This window comes from Erpetoichthys calabaricus, chromosome 4 (genome assembly GCF_900747795.2).
Source record: "Erpetoichthys calabaricus chromosome 4, fErpCal1.3, whole genome shotgun sequence".
Taxonomy (NCBI): Eukaryota; Metazoa; Chordata; class Cladistia; order Polypteriformes; family Polypteridae; genus Erpetoichthys; species Erpetoichthys calabaricus.
Window position 1 is genome coordinate 221438068 of NC_041397.2, and position 20624 is coordinate 221458691.

The 20624-nt window shown below is 36.7% G+C and overlaps 1 protein-coding gene across 2 annotated transcripts in view; it reads left to right on the forward strand.

Moving 5' to 3' along the window:
* Window positions 1-20624, forward strand: part of LOC127527490 (odorant receptor 131-2-like) — a 68115-nt gene that overhangs the window by 14732 nt on the left and 32759 nt on the right. Inside the window, exon 1 of one of the 2 annotated variants that reach the window (XM_051926472.1) lies at window positions 8066-8096. The exons of the other annotated variant lie outside the window; for it this stretch is intronic. The gene's annotated coding sequence lies outside the window, so the exon portion shown is untranslated. Of the gene's footprint in view, window positions 1-8065; window positions 8097-20624 lie in introns of those variants that run through there. 2 annotated transcript variants of the gene reach the window in all.

The window sequence follows — 20624 nt, forward strand, 5'->3', positions numbered from 1 at the left end:
TGATTACCTGAGAAGTGTAATTTTTCAGGACATCTGTCAAGTTCTTTGGTCACATAGTTTCTGACAACGGAGTGGAAGCAAGCCCAGACAATGTATGTACTTTATTCACATGGCCAAGACCTCGCAAGATTAAAAAACTGAGGTAATTTCTGTCATCTTTGTAAAAGATTATTTAAAAATTGTATAACCTCTTAATGAATTGACTGTTTATTACCTACATCCAAACAAGCTGTCTCATCTGAAGAAGAAAACTAGTCCATGTGTAAATGTTGATTTCAAGACATTATTCATGAAAAAAATCACAGTAGAATGCCTAAACACTATGATACTATCATGGCTAAGCCAATGAAAGCTCCAGTCCTGGGTTTCACAAACTCTAAACAATCATGCACCCCACTTACCCATGCATGTCTACAGTGTCTTGGAGCTGGCCTCCACCAAGAAGAAGAGGGAAGATTACAAGTGATTGCATATACTAGCAGAGGAATATTCAGATATGAAAAGAGGTATGCCACACACAAACTAGTATTTTTGATATACCCTGTAGAAGTGGGCTACACATGACAAGGTTTTCGAGTTCTTGTATGGAGCAACATTCAGAATTGTAACTGATAACAATCCCTTGACATATGTAATAACTACAGCTAAATTAGATGCCACAGAATATTAATGGATGGGAGCTTTGGCTGTTAGCACATGTTTTCAATGACAGTACATTTAATTTAGAGCTAATGTATAATAATGACAATCAAAAGGAAAGTAGTGAGGGTGAGAAAATATCAACAATGCTAACTGTGGTTAATACTAGAAGTCGTATAGAACCAGATATCACCAACCAATTTGATCTGTGTATATCAGAATTTTAATAAGATGTAGTTGAAGAGACACCTGAAGCTAGATCAAATGATTTAGTTCCTGAACAAAATGTTTTCATAGATCCAAAACCGAAAGACTGAAATTATTATAGTTCTTCAGCAGATGATACTGATTCAACAGAATCAAGATTTGCTCCACAACTGAGACTACAAGGCAATGGGCTACCCCATTGCAATGTCATATTCATAGGAGTCCTATCTCAGTTGTAGAGCAGCCTTTATTGTGTGGTCTAAATGAAAGTCTTACCCAGGTCCTAGATAGTGGTGGTCACTTAGTGGTTAATAACATTCCAGAATTTAAAAAGTAGGGGTATTATTTATATTGCAGGAGGATGCCTGAGGACATACATCAAGTAAAGGCAGGAGAATGCAACTTGCATTGCAACAAAGTCCTACATATGCAAGTCTGAAGTAAGCTTCAAGTTCTACCTTCAGGTTTTAAATCAAAATTTAAGTTATAATGATTACATTCAAGCATGTCAAGTCAAGTCACTGGATTAAATTCAGCAAGTCAAGTAGAGGTATATTTGAGAAGACATGAGTAAAAAAGTGTTTACAATATCACCATTGTCTGCAATAAATCTAATTCTAATAATGACTGATGAACACCAGCATACAAACTGAGAATAGTCATTTTCAGAGATGACTATTCTTAATAAGAAGTAATAGTGATTGGTATATAAAAAGTTGCTTAACTTTAAAGAAATTAGTATTGGTACTATCACTTCTACAAAATTTTTCATTGGTAAACTGTGTCTAAAAAACACTACATTAAAAAATTGTTAAGGGCAATGCCACCTCAGAGTAATGCAGCTACATATTCTACATTAATTTAAAAAAATCTTTAGATAATTTTGCATATATATAAATGAACAACTACGGTGGGCTGGCACCCTGCCTGGGATTGGTTCCTGCCTTGTGCCCTGTGTTGGCTGGGATTGGCTCCGGCAGACCCCCGTGACTCTGTGTTTGGATTCAGCGGGTTGGAAAATGGCTGGATGGATAAATGAACAAAATATATCAACAATCCCCAAAAATTTACAATGCATTGTAATTACAAAAAAGTAAGTTTAACAGGATTTTATCACACATTTTTGAACAATGTGGCTGCATTATCTCTCCTCCACAACTAAACATTTGTTGTTGAGCTCCATCATCACTGAAATGGTGTAAAGCCTTCAAAGAAGTCAAATAGAGTTCTGAAATAACTCAAAATGTCCACATTTTCGGGGAGGAAACTGTCAAACCTTGTCCAGTCATGAAAAGTCAAGCAAATAAAAAAGTGTATTTTACAAAAGTGTTATGATCAAAAAAAGGCACAGAAGAAGATGCCTGTAATAGGCAATCCAGTAGCAAACGAGCACAAAAACAAAATTCAAATTAATGGTCTAAGACAAAGCAAAAAGGTCACCATATCCAGTAGTCCACAAAGGACCAAATCTCAATATACAAACAAGAAATCAAATGTGAAAACTATAAATTTTGGTTCCCTAAAATGATTTCATCACTAGTTAACCATATGAAAGGTTTGTTTTGTGAACCCAGAATCCACACTACCATCTTAAATAATTGTGGCCCGATTACATCAATCATCTTAAGTCCAGTCATCATGTAGTAGCAAAAAATTTGATAAAAATTAAGGCTGATTAATCCTCGTTAACACATTCAATTAACGTTCTAATATGGAACTTAGAATTCCCCTGTCATGTGTGCGCACATCCCTTTATACAAGCAAGATAATCTTTTGTGTGAGCATGCTGAGTTGTACTTGAGACAGTGCCATTGTTCACCTACAAACATCTCCCGGCTCCAGCATCTTCCTTCCACATAAATAAAAAAAGAATACTAAAAGCTGCATTATAAAAAGAATATCAGTATATATTGTTTTATGTTATCAACCTGATCAGGAACGGAGTAGCTATTTTTTCAAGGAAATTGCTTTATTTTGATTACAAGTGTGGGTTTCATATCTAAAAGTAATGCAAAAGTCATGCATTATTTGTAAAAAATGATCATTTATAATAATTACAGAATAGAGAATTACATATTTAGTTACTTGTTTGCATGTAACGAGTAATACAACTAAGTTAATTTTAAAAGTAAAGTTTCCCAACATTGGTTTCTTGTGGATTTTTGCTTTCTAGATCTGGATATGTTGTTAATAAAAAAAGAGTATCCCTCAAATGACCAGTGTAAATAAACTGCTGCGCTTAAGCAGTTGCCTGAATAAATAGTCAGAAAATGAATAGTGTCTTATTTTCCATCTTCATTTCAATTTAAAGACAATATTATTACTAGAACCAGTCAAAGTGGTAGAGTATTTTGCATTATGAGCTGGCTTAAAATAAATAAAATATATATTTTGTACTGTTGATTGATTAGTGTTTCACTGTTTATTCAGCTGTTTCTGTTACAAAAGACTGTTAATAAACTAAATGAACTAATTCAAAATGCCTAGGAAAGTATTTATTAAAACTGTTTGTATTAGAAAGTAATCAGTGTTATTTCCGCTTTATAGAAAAATATTAATATGCTTGAAGAAATTACAAATAAAAATTTGTATAATACAGAGTTAAAGTTGATAAAAGACTTGTTATTGTGCAATTAATCAAGTAGAATCCCAAAATTAAGTACAAAACAAAATTCTATATATATAAAAACTTCAAAATTCTAACAAAAAATAAGTATTATGGTTGAATATTGCAGTATTTTGCATTAATTTTGTATGCTGAAAATTTTAGTGGACTACATGAATGTTTGTTTCCATATACAGTATATGTCTTTAAATCATGAACATGCTGTTTTCCAAATAAAACTATTCTGCCACAAAAAAAAGCAGCAAGGCTAAGTAGGCCAGGCAGGAGTAGGAAATGAAGCTCAAAAACTAAACTTTAACAGTGTTCTAGCTGATGTGTGTGTCCAGCAGTGATGTGCAGGGAGGTTCTTGGCTGGTGAGGCACTGACTCCTTCAGAGTGAGATTTACAAATATATGAATCCAAAAGAGAGGCTTATTTACTATTTAATTGGCAGCATGCACACTGGCTACTGGCTATGTTTCATATCTCATCAGCATTCTTTACATACACATAAGTAAGGTACATATTTGACTAAGAAAGAACGTTACATTTACAGCGGCAAGAGAGAGTGGAGAGAATGCATTTGCTCTGCACCCTCCATGTGTTCTAAATTTGCCGTTGCAATCCCACAATTCATACTTATTCAATACAGATGAAAATATGGAGTGGTGTACAAAAAAAATGGATTCCAATTTTGACCTTAATTGAAATATTTAGTTGTATTTTAATTCTGATGCTTTATTCAATTTTAACACAGACTGTTCAACAAAAGGATAACAAGAAAAACAAAAGAATATTTTATTTAAGGTCAAAATTTAGTTTTTAAATATTGGATTTTTTTTCTTAGTCTGATACCATTTTTTATAAAATTGAAAACCATTTATGGTCTTACCTTTATTTGTAAATTAAGTCCACGTGCCTATCCTTCTCCACGAAAATCTCCATCACTTTCTTGTAAAAGTCCTCCTTATTTTCCTTTAGTTTTAAAAATCTTAATCTTCTATGTTGGCAGTCAGTTGGAACAAAAAATAAAAATAAACAGACCGCTGAAGTGCACTTTCTGATATCGCTAACTTATCGGCACCTAGAGCCTCTGCATAGAACAGCAGCAGCAATTAGCACCTGTTGGGCTCACATACGCCCTCTTCAGTGCGCCACGGTACTGTCTGCCTTAGCTTGTTACTTTTCAGTGAGGTTTTATGTCCGATCAGCAAGACTGAATATGTCACACATATTCATTAAATATATTATCCAGACTGTGTGTAAAGTCAGGGTATATAATAAACGTGTCTGCAAACATTATATTGCCGACATACAGAGAGACAGCAGCAGGCACGTGCCAATTGCGTGCATCAACCCAGTGTATGAGGAACATTGCAGTCCAAGGTGAGGTGAGGCTTGTTGCTGCCGCACCTCATGTTTCTCCCCTGTATTTGAACAGGAAATGAGCAAATTCATCAATTTTGACAATAAACATGATCAAAATTATTGGAATCATACAGAAAACAAATTTATAGCACAGACCAGTGGACAAATTTATTTTATGTTATCATTATTAGTTTTTTTACTTTTCATGATGACAGGTGAGGGTCCGCCTCCCCTGTCTCCCCTGACTGCACATCCCTGGTATCCAGATTTCCTCTCCCCCATGTACTATTCTCCTCCATACTTTTGTTGTACTTCTCTTACACTACCTCTCACTCTCTCTTTCTCTCTCTCAGACTCCTCTGCAGTTCTGTGAATCGGATAGCATCATAGGGCTGCTGCAGCCTAACGGAAAAGCTAACTAAAATTCTCTTACTTAGTATCTCCAGTTTTACTTCCATATTTTCAGCATCCTGGCTGTATTTAGAATTTCTCAGGGTTCCAACTAAATTTTCTATATATAGGTTGGTGCATAAAAATGTACCCCTGCACAAGCTATGGTGCACTATCCTGATTTTGGCATCAGTACAGACATAGTCAGGTGAAATTGTATGTACTTTCCCAAAGCACTTCATTTTGCTAGGTCTACTGCAGCATCTGTGTGCTGCCATGAGAGAAAACATGCTGTGTTCATTGAAAAAGCATATTTCTGTACTATTGTTGTACAGGAGTAGTATAAAGTGGTACAAAAATTGATCAAAAAAATTTAACAGATGTCCTAGCCAATCAGCATTTGGCGGAAGTCCCATCCCCTGTGTATTACCCGTCCACCCATAATGAACCCGAGTTAGCAGAAGTTTCGCCCTTTGGTCTGTATATGTTTAGTGGGGTTTTGAGAGGCAGTGGCCATTTTGGCTGTCATCTAAATTAGGTGGGTGACAATGTTGACCGTAGTCTGGAAATGAGGGTGGATGAAGACAGCCTTGTAAGTCAAGGCGGTAAGGAAGAAAGGTAGTCACCTATGGGCGGAGCAGGTATCCTAGTTCTAGGTGACCACAGGCACAAGACACAAAAATGTGACACGTGTTATTACAGGTAAGGTATTCCCTAATGATCTATAGATACATCTAGTAACATGCAAAATCAAACATACTTTTTACATCAGCCTTTTTGTCAGAAAAAAAAAATTCCACTAAGCCAGGTGTCCTTTCGGCGAGGCTTTCAACATCATTAATTAATTCTTTAACATCAGGTAGTAAATCATCTTTCTTTCTGTCAATAAGATATTTCAAAACAGCTGAAAGTTCATCTTTCTAATAATGCTTATGCTCCCCACTTGCAATCTGTCAAGTCAAAATAAAATAAATGAGAAACAGTTTTTTTATGGCCATGCATATAGACTTAATGCATTTTTATTAAAGTTCAGACTCACCTTGTCAAAAAACAAGCCACCTTCACCCTGTGTTACAGTTTCTTTTGCAGACTGATGAGTTGTTTTTTTTTGGCATCTCCTTTAAAGACAAAAAAAACAGTACTGGTGTGAAACCCAAGAGAGAAAAGAAAAGAAAATCTGTTTAACAGATGTATACAGTTAAATTACCGTTTTAGACTTTTGTGGTTCAGGTTGACACTTGTCTACTGAATGGTCATCTTCTACCTTTAAAGGAGAAACCTTTGTCTCTTCTGCAGGGATGTGTTTTGTTGCTGCAGAATCCATGTTTTGTTTTCTTCAGGTAAAAAGAAAGGAGATAGGAGATAGTGTCTCCATGATGGACTAGCAAGAATGCTCTACTGAGAAAGGCAGAAGGAGACAGACAGAAAGAAGAAGACAGAGAGCAGCACTTTAATTTATCTTTTGTCATCAGTACCTGTGTAAGAGATATATTAAATGGGTCTTGATTGGCACATCATTTACGTTATAAATCTCATGATGGGCACATCTGTCTTTTATTGGAATCAGATCCTGAGGAATTGCATCCTTCTATTGCCAGCATCTACCATCAAAGTCAAAGCAAACTTTATTGTCATCTCAACCATATACAAGTATACAGATAGACGAAATTGCGAAGCTCAGGGTTCACAGTGTAACAACATGAAGTGCAAATAAAAAATTAAAATTAGAATTAAAATTAAAATTAAAATTCAAAATTAAAACACAAACAAGACAAGACATTGTGCAAAGACAAGACAAAGAAGTAGCAGCAATATTGATGTGTAGTAAGCAATATGAACATTGATGCAATGTATGGTATTATGCAATCTAGATACATAAATATAGTCAATAAATATGTTGAAAGATAAGTATAAAAAGATTACTGTTCATGGCACTTTATATGGCTGAACCTTTGTGTGGTTTTATTCTTGTTAATCAGACTAAAGTTCAGATTCTAAAATGTCTTAAGCAATTTGTTGTAAAGGTAAGCACTTTTCAACAGAGAACGCACAACAGGGCTGTCCAATGGAACTACAGTTCCCAGTAAGCTCTGTACATGGGTGCATCAGCTCAGGAATTCCACCTTCTAACATATTAAGGGAATATACCACCCTGGGAGGCTGCCTCCCCCTGTCAATCCATTATACTGGCCTCCCACCCAGGTGATAACAATTAAATAATGTACAGATATTGCTGGGCTTCATTTATGTTAATCAGTTTTGAGTCACTTTTTTCCCATCTTTTTTAAACAAATCTGTCTTATGTGTGCTAATTATGTAATTAGCAATCTGTAATGTTTGTAGTTGCATCTATCTGTGAACTTGTCACAGCACTCAGTGAAATTACAAAAATAAGTTGAATTGAATATAATACTGTGCAATAAAATATTAATATAATATTCTTTAAATGCAGTATCTCATCAGTTACTGTACATAATAAACATAATTATTTAAAAATTAAGTAAAATACCACTCTTTATCTATATGACTGGCTTCCAATTTGAAATAAACAAAAGGTTTGCGGAATAGGCAAGGACTCAGATAACTGGATCTAACTTTGAAATACAAACAATTTGAATAAGTGCTCTTTTCAATAAGCAACTTTGCCTTTGCTGATGATTAAGTTTTTAAATATTAGTAATGAATTCTGTGTTATCTTACATTATCTAAAAAAATTGTGACTGTCTCAGGAGGCAATGTTGTTGACTTCTCAAAAGGGTTCATTAAATGTAATTAATTATTAATATGTTCTCTGTAATGCATTAAGCTTCTTAAAAATCCATAAATATTTGTTTTGCCTTCACTATGGAATCAAACTGGCTTTTCTGAAGATTACAGATAATTAAGGTAACATTTATATTTCATATTACATTTACAACTTATTTAATAGTAATCACTAAAGCATTTTTGAAATCTTTAATCTTAGTCTGTGTAACTTGAAAACACAATTGAAATAAATCAAAACCTGTGTTTTATCCATGTGTAAAATAGTTTGATGGCTTACCAATATTAATGTTGACTCAAGACACACCAATACTATCATGTGCAATAAAATAATAAAAACACAGTTTAACTTAGTGGCTAAGCTTGCACTGACATTTTTCATTGTATTGTTATCTTTACCAGAGTGCTGCACTTCTTGTTTAGGCAATACAACATATCCATCCTTTTATTGTACCCACTTAATTCAATTCCACGTTTGTGGAATACCAGTGGTAGCCAGGAACAAACCTGTAGGGGTACAAATTTGCTCTATTAATGAAAACCAACATGAACCCCCTGTAAAATCTAAATGTTAAGCATTTAGGAGGTTCTTTGTTGCCTCATAAAATATATATATTTAGTTTTTACTTGTAAGTTTACCTGAAAGGAAAACTATTTGACTTTTATTATGATTTAGGGATTTTAGACTTCCAAAATTTTATTTCTGTTCTCTTTTGCTGTTTTTATGTGTCTTACTTTGACTCATTTTTATATTTTATTGTTAGTGTAATTTATTTTCAAACCACTTGTTTGTTTATTTTGGTGCTGCCATTTTGGATACGTTTTCATAACAGCAGCCATATTGTTGCAGGCAGAAGTGCTCTCTTACTACATCATTCATATAAATAGCATCATGTGATGTCATGCTTGGACAGGATTAAAGATGGTGGCACACCAGTCCTCATGCCCAGAATTTTAGATTCAATAAACAAATGTTTTCGATCTGCTACTTAGTGCATAATTTTCCTAGGACTTTGCCTGAGATTCTGACTTTGAGTTTTAGTTAACATTTGCGGCTTTGGTGAACTGATTCATTTTGATTATTTGGTTCAGACTTTCATCTCCTAATCCTTTTTTCATATTTTTCCCAGTTTTCTCCAATCTGGCAGCAGCAATTGAATAGAAATGTACTGCGAAAACCTTACAAGTTATTGTAAGAACACATATTTGAAGATGTTAACAGTACATGAATTTCAAGATAAACCAACTGAACATTTTATTTGCAGTATTTGCAGAAATATAATATAAAATAGCAGAATTAAGTAATAGGAAATGTCCCTGAAAAACAAAAAAAAGAAATATATAAATTATAAGTCAATAAAATATGTGCATGTTTATTTATCTGAGACACTGCATATACATATATAAGGTACATTCACAAGTAAATTGAGCAGAAAAGACACAACCTATATACCCATCCCAATAGTATGCATGATGCAGACTGTCCTAAAGGGTGACAGATTGAGCATTAAAGGTATGCAGCATACAAGAAAAATAATCACAGTGTGCAAAGTGACATTCTAATTGTCAATAAGCATTGCTCTTTTGAAGAAACATTTTTTTAAAGTATGCATTTACTGTATTAATTTAAAGTGCCTATAAGATATGTATGACGGTCTTAGGCAAATGTATTTATTGCCATATTCTTCGTAAAGCACATTAAAAATGTAAGAAAATTGTTTAAATAGTACTATACAAAACTTACTGCTTATCTATGATTGGAATACTTTGTAATAATTGGAATATTTTGTAATAATAATGGAAATAATTTCTGATCACAAAATGATTATAGTCATTATTGCTAGCCTCTGTCATTGTACTCAGCCTATTTACTGAAGGCTGTCGAGTGTAAATATGGCATGAAAATATGTTAAGTGCACTTACATAAGGCTTTTGCATTGGAATCTGTTGTTCAAAAATACAGAAAAGCAGAATTTCGAATTTGTGAGGTTAGTGACCTAAGGTATGCGTTGTAGTGGAGAGTCACAAAGCATGCCTGTGAAAAAATGATATACATCGATTTTAAGGCAAACAATTAAGAAAGGCAGAGATTTATTAATGACAAGTATGTTTATTGCTTAAAAAAAATATCTCCAGACATTATAAGCCCACCAGATAAACAAAAGGCTTTCCAGTATAAACTCAGCATAATGCATACCATCACAGAATAATGCATACCATCACAGAATACAAATTACATGTTAAAGTGTGCATAGTTTTTATGGATATTTTATCTTTGCATTTGAACCTGTTTTACGTTCTAAACTGAACTTAAAAACAATATATGTTAATTTATTATTGAATTAGTCATTCTAGATGCAAATATAGTTAATGCCCTCACTTTCTGTCCCAAAAAAAGTCATAAGTCCACCACAGGGTACACTCCAGCAGAAATGCACAACTACTCATATTGGGCCCAATTTAGATCCACTAGTTAACCTAAAACATATATTTTTGGCATGTTAAAAGAATCTGTACTACTCAGAAAAAGCCCATACAGACACAGGAAGCATTTGAGCAGGCTGAAAATTGAACCCAGGTTCGTAAAGCTATGAGTAGTACTAACCACTAACAGCACCATGCATTTTTTTCTCTCTAACATGCTTTTGTTAAATAAGCAAAAACATCCATCCATCCATTTTCCAACCCACTGAATCCAAACACAGGGTCACGGGGGTCTGCTGGAGCCAATCCCAGCCAACACAGGGCACAAGGCAGGGAACCAATCCCAGGCAGGGCACCAACCCACCACAGGACACACACAACAAGCACACACTAGGGCCAATTTAAAATCGCCAATCGACCTAACCTGCATGTCTTTGGACTGTGGGAGGAAACCGGAGCACCCGGAGGAAACCCATGCAGACACGGGGAGAACATGCAAACTCCACGCAGGGAGGAACCGGGAAGCGAACCCGGGTCTCCTTACTGCGAGGCAGCAGCGCTACCACTGCACCACCGTGCCGCGCAAAAACATGTATTCTGTAATTATTGGAGACAATGAGAAGACATTGGAGGTATTATAAACAAAGACATTGTGCAGGCTGACAACTGAACCCAGGTTGTTAAAGCCATGAGGAAGCAACATTAACGAAAAGCAGCACCATACAAATTTTTATCTCTATCATGCATTTGTAAGCAAAAAAATACACTGTGTAATTATAATTCATTTGACTGAGATACATGCTTTTTAAAGCGTATAAAATACAATGGTCATTTAGTTTAAATTACTTATAAAAAGTTACTCGAAGAGAAAAATGATGAAGTATAATTCCGGTTTGAGAAGATCTGCACTTATAAATTGTAGAAATTCACTGCTTAACCATCAATAAAAAGACAATAAAATAACGAGACTGTTACAATAAACAGTACCAACCCTAAAATGCAAATGATCTCTGAAACTGAATGGTCATAGCAGAGGGCATATAACTGTAATGCTGACTGAAACGAACTATGTACACCAGCCTCAAATATGACAATTATCTGATGTGCCATCAGATGGTTTAAGTAATTGAATACCTAAAAATGTGCACTTTTAGCTCAGGTTACTGTGTGCTTATACAGGGGTGTCGAACTCTGGTCCTGGAGGGCCGCAATGGTTGCAGGTTTTCATTGTAACCACCTTCTTAATTAGTGACCTGTTTTGCTGCTAATTAACTTTTGCCTTAGTTTTAATTAACTCGGCTCAGACCCTTTAGTTCTTTTTTTTCAGGTGACCAAATAAGCACATTATCTGAACATAAAGAAAGGTGATGGTCTTGGTAAGGTTGATCTCTCAGGTCAGTAATTAGAAACAGAAAATCAACAGTTTGGGAAATGTCTGTTGTGAAAGAATGAGAGCAGCAGCAAGCCATGGATTTAAACATCAGGTTTAATTAACAGCCAGAATTGGCTTCTCATTAAGGAACTGGTTGGAGTGAAATTGGTTGGAGTTTGAAGCCCCAATTTAGCTGGTCACCTGTTGGCTCGTTTCATATCTCATTTTTGTTTGGCTACCATTTAATGAAGAAAATAATCAATTGAGAGGACTGAATCCTTAAAAACAGGGCTATTAAAATGATGGGAAAAGGAGATAATTAGCAGTGAAAACTGGTCAACTGTTAGAATGAAAACCTGCAGCCACTGCGGCCCTCCAGGCCTGGAGTTCAACACCCGTGGCTTATAATGTATTTAATGCATTCTTTTCATAACTATTAAAAATGATTATTGAAAACCAGAATGAAAGTACACTGCCAAAAATAAACTGTGTTATTATGTTATAATGTGCAATCTATAAGAATTTGTTTATTTGTCTGCAGCTCTAAAAGGTTATACATAAAGGTAGATATAAACATGCTATAAAGGTAAATAATTTTTTATATATTAGTCTGTTGGTCTCTTTGGGAGCAAAAAACTGTACAAAAAATGATATACTGTAGATATTATCCAAAGAAGGAAACATGAGATACTGGGGATTTTAAAAGTAAAGTTTCTGGTGTTGCTGTGTATTGATTTATTACTGAACTGCTACATTCTTGATACAAATTTAATGCATGTATTTGTATGAAGGATTTATTATGCATATATAGTATACCATCTGCATATAGACTGTAAAACTTGCCTAATAGGAAATACACAGCAAAAGGAAAGAAATTAATTTTTGACATATACAGTATTTCTGTAAAATTTAATTGTAATTTCTCTGTTTAATCCAGGTACCTCATGGAGCTGAATATCTCCCAAAACAATAACAGTGAAGTATTTGTCTATGGCAAAAATATACAATCTAATTTTTACAGGGTGGTATTGGCACAAGTACTTGTGTGCATCTTTCTCTATGTGAACTTTGTGATGCTCTTCTCGTTCTTTAGAAAGGAGGCCTTTCGACAGGATACTCGTTACATTTTGTTTGCTCACATGTTGTTCATTGATACTTTGGTACTGATAGTAACAGACTTAGGAATGCTCTTGATATACTTCTGCATATTGGTTCCAGGTGGGTATTGTATCTTTTTTTGCACCTTTATGGAAACCCTTACCAACTACACGCCATTGACTTTGACCGCCATGTGCCTGGAGCGCTACATTGCTATCTGTATTCCATTGAGACATGCAGAAATCTCCACAGTTCAACGTACTCTTTTTGGCATTCTGTTTATCTGGATACTTGGATTCTTTCTCAATAGTACTGATTTATTCATTATACTTGCAACACAACCGGAGAGTTTTTATCTGGAGAGTTACATCTGTAGCTATGAAATGATGCTGCTGTACATCTGGCAATCTGATCTGAGATCATACATCTGCCTGGTTATGTTTCTAGCAATATTCCTCTTTATTGTACTGACTTATATAAAAATCGTGTATGCAGCAAGAGCAGCCTCTGTTGAGAAAACCTCTGCCTCCAAAGCTCGTAACACTGTCTTCTTGCATGCTATTCAACTTATTTTATCTTTAATTGTTCTGATTTGCCCTTTTGTTGAAACACCCATTATGCAAATAAATTTTCAGATTTTTTCAGATGTGCGATACTTTAACTTTCTTAGTTTTACGTTATTTCCTAGATGCTTAAGTCCACTTATTTATGGTTTAAGAGATGAACAATTCTGTTCTGTTTTTCGCTATTATATAATCTGTGGATTGACTAAATCTGTGTCTCCAAAATTGGTGGAAATGTAGAATTCTGCTCAAAGTGGCACTCATTGATAATTGGGTTAATTATGCGATTTCTCAAACAGGATTAAGATAGCTAAAATCCAGAATGCTGTATTCATACATTGCACATTAATATTCAATAGCACTTTTATAGAATGTAAAATAACACAGTACTCTCAGTGCATATTAAACATATCAAAATTCCACCCTTGCAATGTTTGATCAAAGAACTAATATTTCTAAGTCTGTATAAATCACTTGCATTATATATCTAGTAACTCCACTTAATTTATATCAAATGGATTTGAGGTATAAACTAGTTACTTCATAGTTACAGCTAATTCAGTGTATAAGTAAAATGTACTGTAACCTGCAAAGAATACAATGAAAATTGTGTTCATGTGGTCTTTCTTGATATGCTCAATGTATTTACTTACTGATGGTGTTTTCTCTGTTCTGCACTTCTACCACTTTTACAATATCTAACATATGTCTTTACCACCTCTTCATCTGATGATATATCCTTAAAATTCTTTTAAAAGAGGAGCAAAGTAGGTCTGTATTGAAAAATGATTTATTTAGCAAGTAAACTGAATGCCTATTTAATTTTATTTAATAAGGAAATTTTAACAAATATCTTTATTACTTTATTTGGTATTTTAGCACCATAAATGTTTTCCTATTTGATTATTTCTTTCAGACACTTAAAACTGATGATTTGAGCATTATATTTGAGAAAAAACATCATGATCTGACATTTGTTTGTTAAAATATTTAAGACTTAAAGTTCCAAGGACATGAGTCCAGTTCACAACCAACCCCAGCTACACCCCGCAACAAGTCATTTGATTTTCTCCCACATTAAAAAACATACATGTTGGGTTAATATGTAACTAAACTGATTTGTTACAACAAACTGTAGGTGTGAGTGTGTTTGTGTTTATTGAACGACTGTCACTCTCCCAGGACTCACAGCACCCAGGACTGCTTGTTCTTCTTTACGCTGAAGATAGTTCTTAATAACTTTGGCTGTATGTTTGGGGTCGTTGTCCTGCTGCAGAATAAATTTGGGGCCAATCATATGCCTCCCTGATGGTATTGCATGATGGATAAGTATCTGCCTGTATTTCTCAGCTTTGAGAACACCATTAATCCTGACCAAATCTCCAACTCCATTTGCAGAAATGCAGCCCCAAACGTTCAAGGAACCTCCACCATGCTTCACTGTTGCCTGCAGACACTCATTATTGTACCGCTCTCCTGCCCTTCGACAAACAAACTGCCTTCTGCTACAGCCAAATATTTCAAATTTTGACGACTCAGTCCAGAGCACCTGCTGCCATTTTTCTGCACACCAGTTCCTATGTTTTCATGCATACTTGGCCTTGTTTCCACGTCGGAGGTATGGGTTTTTGCCTGCAACTTTTCCATGAAGACCACTTCTGGCCAGACTTCTCCAGACAGTAGATGGGCGTACCTGGGTCCCACTGGTTTCTGCCAGTTCTGAGCTGATGGCACTGCTGGACTTCTTCCGATTTCGAAGGGTAATAAGCTTGATGTGTCTTTCATCTGTCTGCACTAAGTTTCCTTGGCCGACCACTGCATCTACAATCCTCAGTGTTGCCCGTTTCTTTGTGCTTCTTCAAAAGAGCTTGTACAGCACATCTTGAAACCCCAGTCTGCTTTGAAATCTTTGTCTGGGAGAGATTTTTCTTTTGTTCGCTCACTTTGCATTTTGTAAATTGATAACAATAAACAATCATTATTTATATTTCTGAAAGCATTCTTTGTTTACAGCATTTTTTCACACCTGCCTAAAATGTTTGCACAGTACTGTATATATATGCACAGGGTGGAGTGGTGGCTCTGAGACTAAGGATCTGTGCTGGTATCCAGAAGGTTGCAGGTTCCAATCCCTGTCACTGCCAAAAAGAGATCCTACTCTGCTGGGCCTTTGAGCAAGATCCTTAACCTGTAATTGCTCCAGGGCACTGTACAATGGCTGTCCCTGCGCTCTAATTCTATGCAAAAACTAACAAATTCCTAATACAAAAAATTGTATAAGGCGAAATAAAGAACAAAAAAATATATACAGTATACATATATACAGTACACACATATATATATATACTGTTTATATATTTGTGTGTGTGTATACTGTATATGTGCCATAACAGAATGAATTATTACACAAAAAGAAAATAACTAAATGTAAATCAAGGGTAACTAAATGCAACTTAAAACTGAAAGTGCAAGAGGAGCTACCAACAGAATTTTGGAAGGTTAAAATGAGGTAAATGAGTAATGAACACTCCATTAGATAGCAGGGTTAAACTAATGGGGAAACCTATGCATCCCCTCCTATGAAGTTGTGCTAAGATCAATAGGACAATCTGCAGAACACCCCCCTTAGCGAAGTGGTGTTGAGAATAATGGGAGAATCGACAAGAGTCAGAAATTACTGGTGGTGTTAGCTGATTGGAGGAGGTAATAAAGTTCTGCATATTAAGAGTCAGATGATGTGATGTACTTTTGGAAGTAATGGTAATTAGAGAAAGTATAAAAGCAGATGAATTGCTTAATTGATCGCTCACTTCATTGAGTGAGACATTTGTGCATAACACTGTGCAAATAAAGACATGTTCTTCATTCTTATCTAGGCTCTGTGACTTCTTTAAAGATGGAGGAAAGTTTGTTCCACAACTGTGGCCAGTGAACAGACTGTAAGTGAGCCAGCAAGAATAGTTGGGGCACCAGTCAGGCTACCCCATTTAATCGTTGGTGTTTGCCAAAGAAAAAAATAAACAAAAAGCACATCAAATTCACAGCCAGATTGGCCAGTTTCAAGAAAATACTCCACATGGCGTGTTAAAGGGAGCTCCATCTCTTTTGTCATTTGGTTCCAGAATGAGCTGCCTTCCTGTAGGGTGGCTTGTTTATGTAGGTTTCAAAGCAAAAGACAGTGTTAGCGACAGCACCCCCTGTTATTGAGGGGTGATACCGCTTACCTCAATTGAGCCAGGAAGATGATCCCCCAGACACACATGTGACACTACAAACTGTAGGGTGAGTGCTCGACAGCTAGTTGCTATGAGCACCTACACTGTCCTTTATTAGGCATTTTTTATTTTCACATAAACTAAAACCCCTTTGCAAGTAAGGCCCCTGGGGGCACACCTAAGTTACCCTGATGGTAGAACAAAGAAACAAGAATTATGTACTCTTCTTCAGACATGCTTGGGCCAAATAAAAGTTATTTTACTTCAAGCAGAAAAATGTAAAATTTAATCAAATGCCATAGCATTGACTTTTAAACTGTCACAAAATTACATCATACTTCATGCTACATGGCAGGAACTGCAAACTGTAAACAAGGTACACAGAATAGTGACTTCCATAAAAAACTAAATTAAGGTATAAAAAATTACAACTAGCTCAAAACAAAATAAATTAAATAATGATGGCATTGAATCTAACATCCAACAAAGCCCCAAAAGAGAACAAAACAGTTGAAAATGTGCAACAAAGAACATGGGAACAATTTAAAATGATGGATAATCATATAAATATGCAAGAGGAATAACACATACTTTTTTACATGTAGCTTTCTCTTCCATTTTGTAATTAAAAAGTACCAAAAACAAGATTGAAAGCAAAAACATCAGTGCCTTTCCTTGCAGAAACTTATGTTGGTGTAGGTGAAAAGCATTGTATTTTAATTGTATGTGTAATCCACAGCAGAACTTTTTGTAACAGATCTAAAAATTATTAGGCAAAAAATAACATTTCATAGAATATATGTTGTATTCTTATTAAATGTACTTCAATTTAAGAACCTAGTAAATGATAAATTAATTACAAATATGTTATGAATAAAATAAATGTAAAAAATACAAAACATGTTGAGTCAGTATTGTGGGAAAACAATAGCAATTTTTATTTGGATAAAACATGTCTGCAACTACTGTAGGTCCATCAAATGTGACAAAGCGCAACTAATCAGATAGACTGGGAGAAGAAAAATAGTTTCATTCTTGTTAATTGTTAATATAGTAATCTTTTTTAAGGCAAAAGATTTCTATAAATGTGCAAAACAGAATATTCAACAAGCTAAAAATGTACGCATGGTATAACATTCAGGTGCGTTTGAGACTTGTGCAGGCACTGTAGCCCTCAGTGGGTTAGGTTGAGAAGGTACTGTAGGTTCTAGAACCTTCTCAATCCATTTCAGAGTTTCGGGGGCCAAAGGCTATCTTGTCTCATCAGGATTGGACGAAACGCTGAAAACAGGCTTGGACAGGACTCTACTCCATCACAGAGACCAATTTTCACACACACACACCCTCAAACACATTTGCATAACTTAAACTATATAAAAAGAAAAAAAAACTTTTGTGATTAATATCTCTTTCGCTTGAGCATGTCTGGCCATTGTCATTTTTATGAAATGGGACTTGAATATATATATATATATTGGCAGAGTTTCTTTGCAGCCTTTGTCAATTTTCATAAAACATTCGACTCGGTTGATCGAGCTGCCCTGTGGGAGATCCTGAGGATCCCCTCGAGGTTACTGGATATCATGGCCGGCCTGTACACTCATACTGTGAGTGCTGTGTAGAGTGGAGGCAGAACATCTCTGTTTTTCCCAGTTGATTCTGGGGTTCATCAGGGGTGTGTTCTTTCTCCTACTCTGTTCAGTGCTTGTATGGACTGTGTATTGGGCAAGGTCGTGGGGTCCAGCAGCTGTGGGGCATCTGTTGGGGAAGAGAGATTCACGTATCTTGACTTTGCTGACGATGCTGTGATCTTCGCGGAGTCGGTGGAGGCTCTGATCGGGGCGCTCGAGAGACTGAGCGAGGAATCTGAGTGTCTGGGCTTGCGAGTGTCCTGGACAAAAACCAAGATCCAGGCCTTTAATGACCTCTTGGCTATCAGCAGTATGTCTGTTTGCCGAGAGAGTGTCGACCTTGTCGAGAGGATTACTTACCTTGGCAGTTACATTCATGTCTCTGGTGACTCTTCCTATGAAGTCAGTAGATGGATTGGGAGAGCATGGGGGGTCATGAGCTCGCTGGAAAGGGGTGTGTGGCGCTCCCGATATCTATGCAAAAGGATGAAGGTCCAAATCTTTAGAATCCCGGCACTTCCTGTCTTGCTATATGGTTGTGTGACATGGACGCTATCCAGTAACCTGAGATGAAGACTGGACTCCTTTGGTACCTCTCTGGAAAATCCTTGGGTACTGTTGGTTTGACTTTGTGTCGAATGAGCAGTTGCTCATGGAGTCCCGAATGAGGCACATTATCTTCATTGTGAGGGAGCATCAGTTATGGCACTACAGCCATGTGGCACGTTTCCCTGAGGGTGATCCAGCTCGTAAGATCCTCATTGTTGGGGACCCGAGTGGCTGGACCTGGCCAAGGGGTCGCCCACGTAACACCTGACTGCGGCAGATAGAGGGTCATTTCCGGAGGGTGGGACTGGGCCGCGTGTCTGCCTGGGGGGTTGCAAACGGGGATCCCGAGTTGTTTTGTTGTGTAGTGGATGCGGCAACGCATTCTACCAGTGAATGCTCCCTGACTTGAACTTGTTGGACTTGAAAAGCTATTCAGTTATAAGAAATGTTAAGGAATAACAAAAGTGTAAGGCAAATTTTATTAAAGTGGGTTTCCATTTTGGATATCAGATAAATATGACACTCCAATGGTAAATTACAGGGAGACCAGATTTCCAAAGTCCCAAACCTGGACACGTGTGTTGTCATCTATGCCCACATATAAAGCCTGATCTCTTTTGTTTAATGCCTGCTTTATCTCATCATCATCAGAGAGAGATTAAAAAAACACTGTTACAAATTAACACAAATGATTCTACACAGTGGTTGATGTGGAAACAAGTAAATGTCAGTACTCTATTTTTGTCCTGGTTGTTAGTCCTCGTTGCAATGCTGTTCAAATTTAACAGAAGTTCTTCATCAACATTTCCTCCTTGGAAATTTTGGCCATGCTGTTTTCATCAGTTATTTATTGGAAAACATAGCGTGATTGGCCCTGTCACTGTGACCTCTTGTCACCCTAGTAAATTATACTGTGTGGCATGAACCCCAGCCAGGATGCCCAGGAGGACCGGAGGAGGGCTTGTGCCTCCTCCAGAACACGATGGGGCGACTGCCCTAGTTGCTTTGGGGCCCGTGGCCACCGCCAGGGGGCGCCCCAATGCCTTGGGAGCCCTGGACCTGAGCACTTCCGCCATACCCGGAAGTGCTGGGGGGAAGAGGAGCAGGGACGCCCGGAGTCCTTCCGGTTGCGCAGCTGGCACTTCCACCACACAGGGGAGTGTCGATGGAAGAGTGTCGGGAAGCACCTGGAGCCCATCCGGGGTGTATAAAAGGGGCCGCCTCCCTCCAGTCAATGGCAAGAGTCGGGTGGAAGAGGACGAAGCTCGGTGGGGAGGAGTGAAGGCGGACCAGAGATTGAGAAGGCATTGTGTTGTGTGGCCAGGACTTAAGGGGTGATTGGTGCTGCGGCACTGGGTATTGTGTACGTCAATAATTGTAAATATTGTAAATAAACGTGTGTGTGGTGAAACCATCATGTCTACCTGTCTGTGTCCGGGCTGTTCCCCACAACTGACAGTGAAACAGTGAATCATTGTAATCTGCAGATAATGGGGTTTTGAAGGTGGCTTGGTGTAAGGTTAATACTGAGTAAATATTTATTTGCTCTTGTGCATAACATCACAGGTTAAATCATTCATACCTAGATAACCTTTTGTTTTCCTTGCTTCCATTTAATACTTTTACATTCTGGAAGTTCATTTAACTTACCTGTTACAACTTAAAGCATTACTAGGACCGAAGTGCCGATGCACTTACTCTCTCTTGTTTGAGCTCAGACCACTGGGAAGACGTTATAAAGCAGAAACAATTTTCTGATACAGAGGTTTCTGCATAGGCCTCACTGGAATTGCAGACAG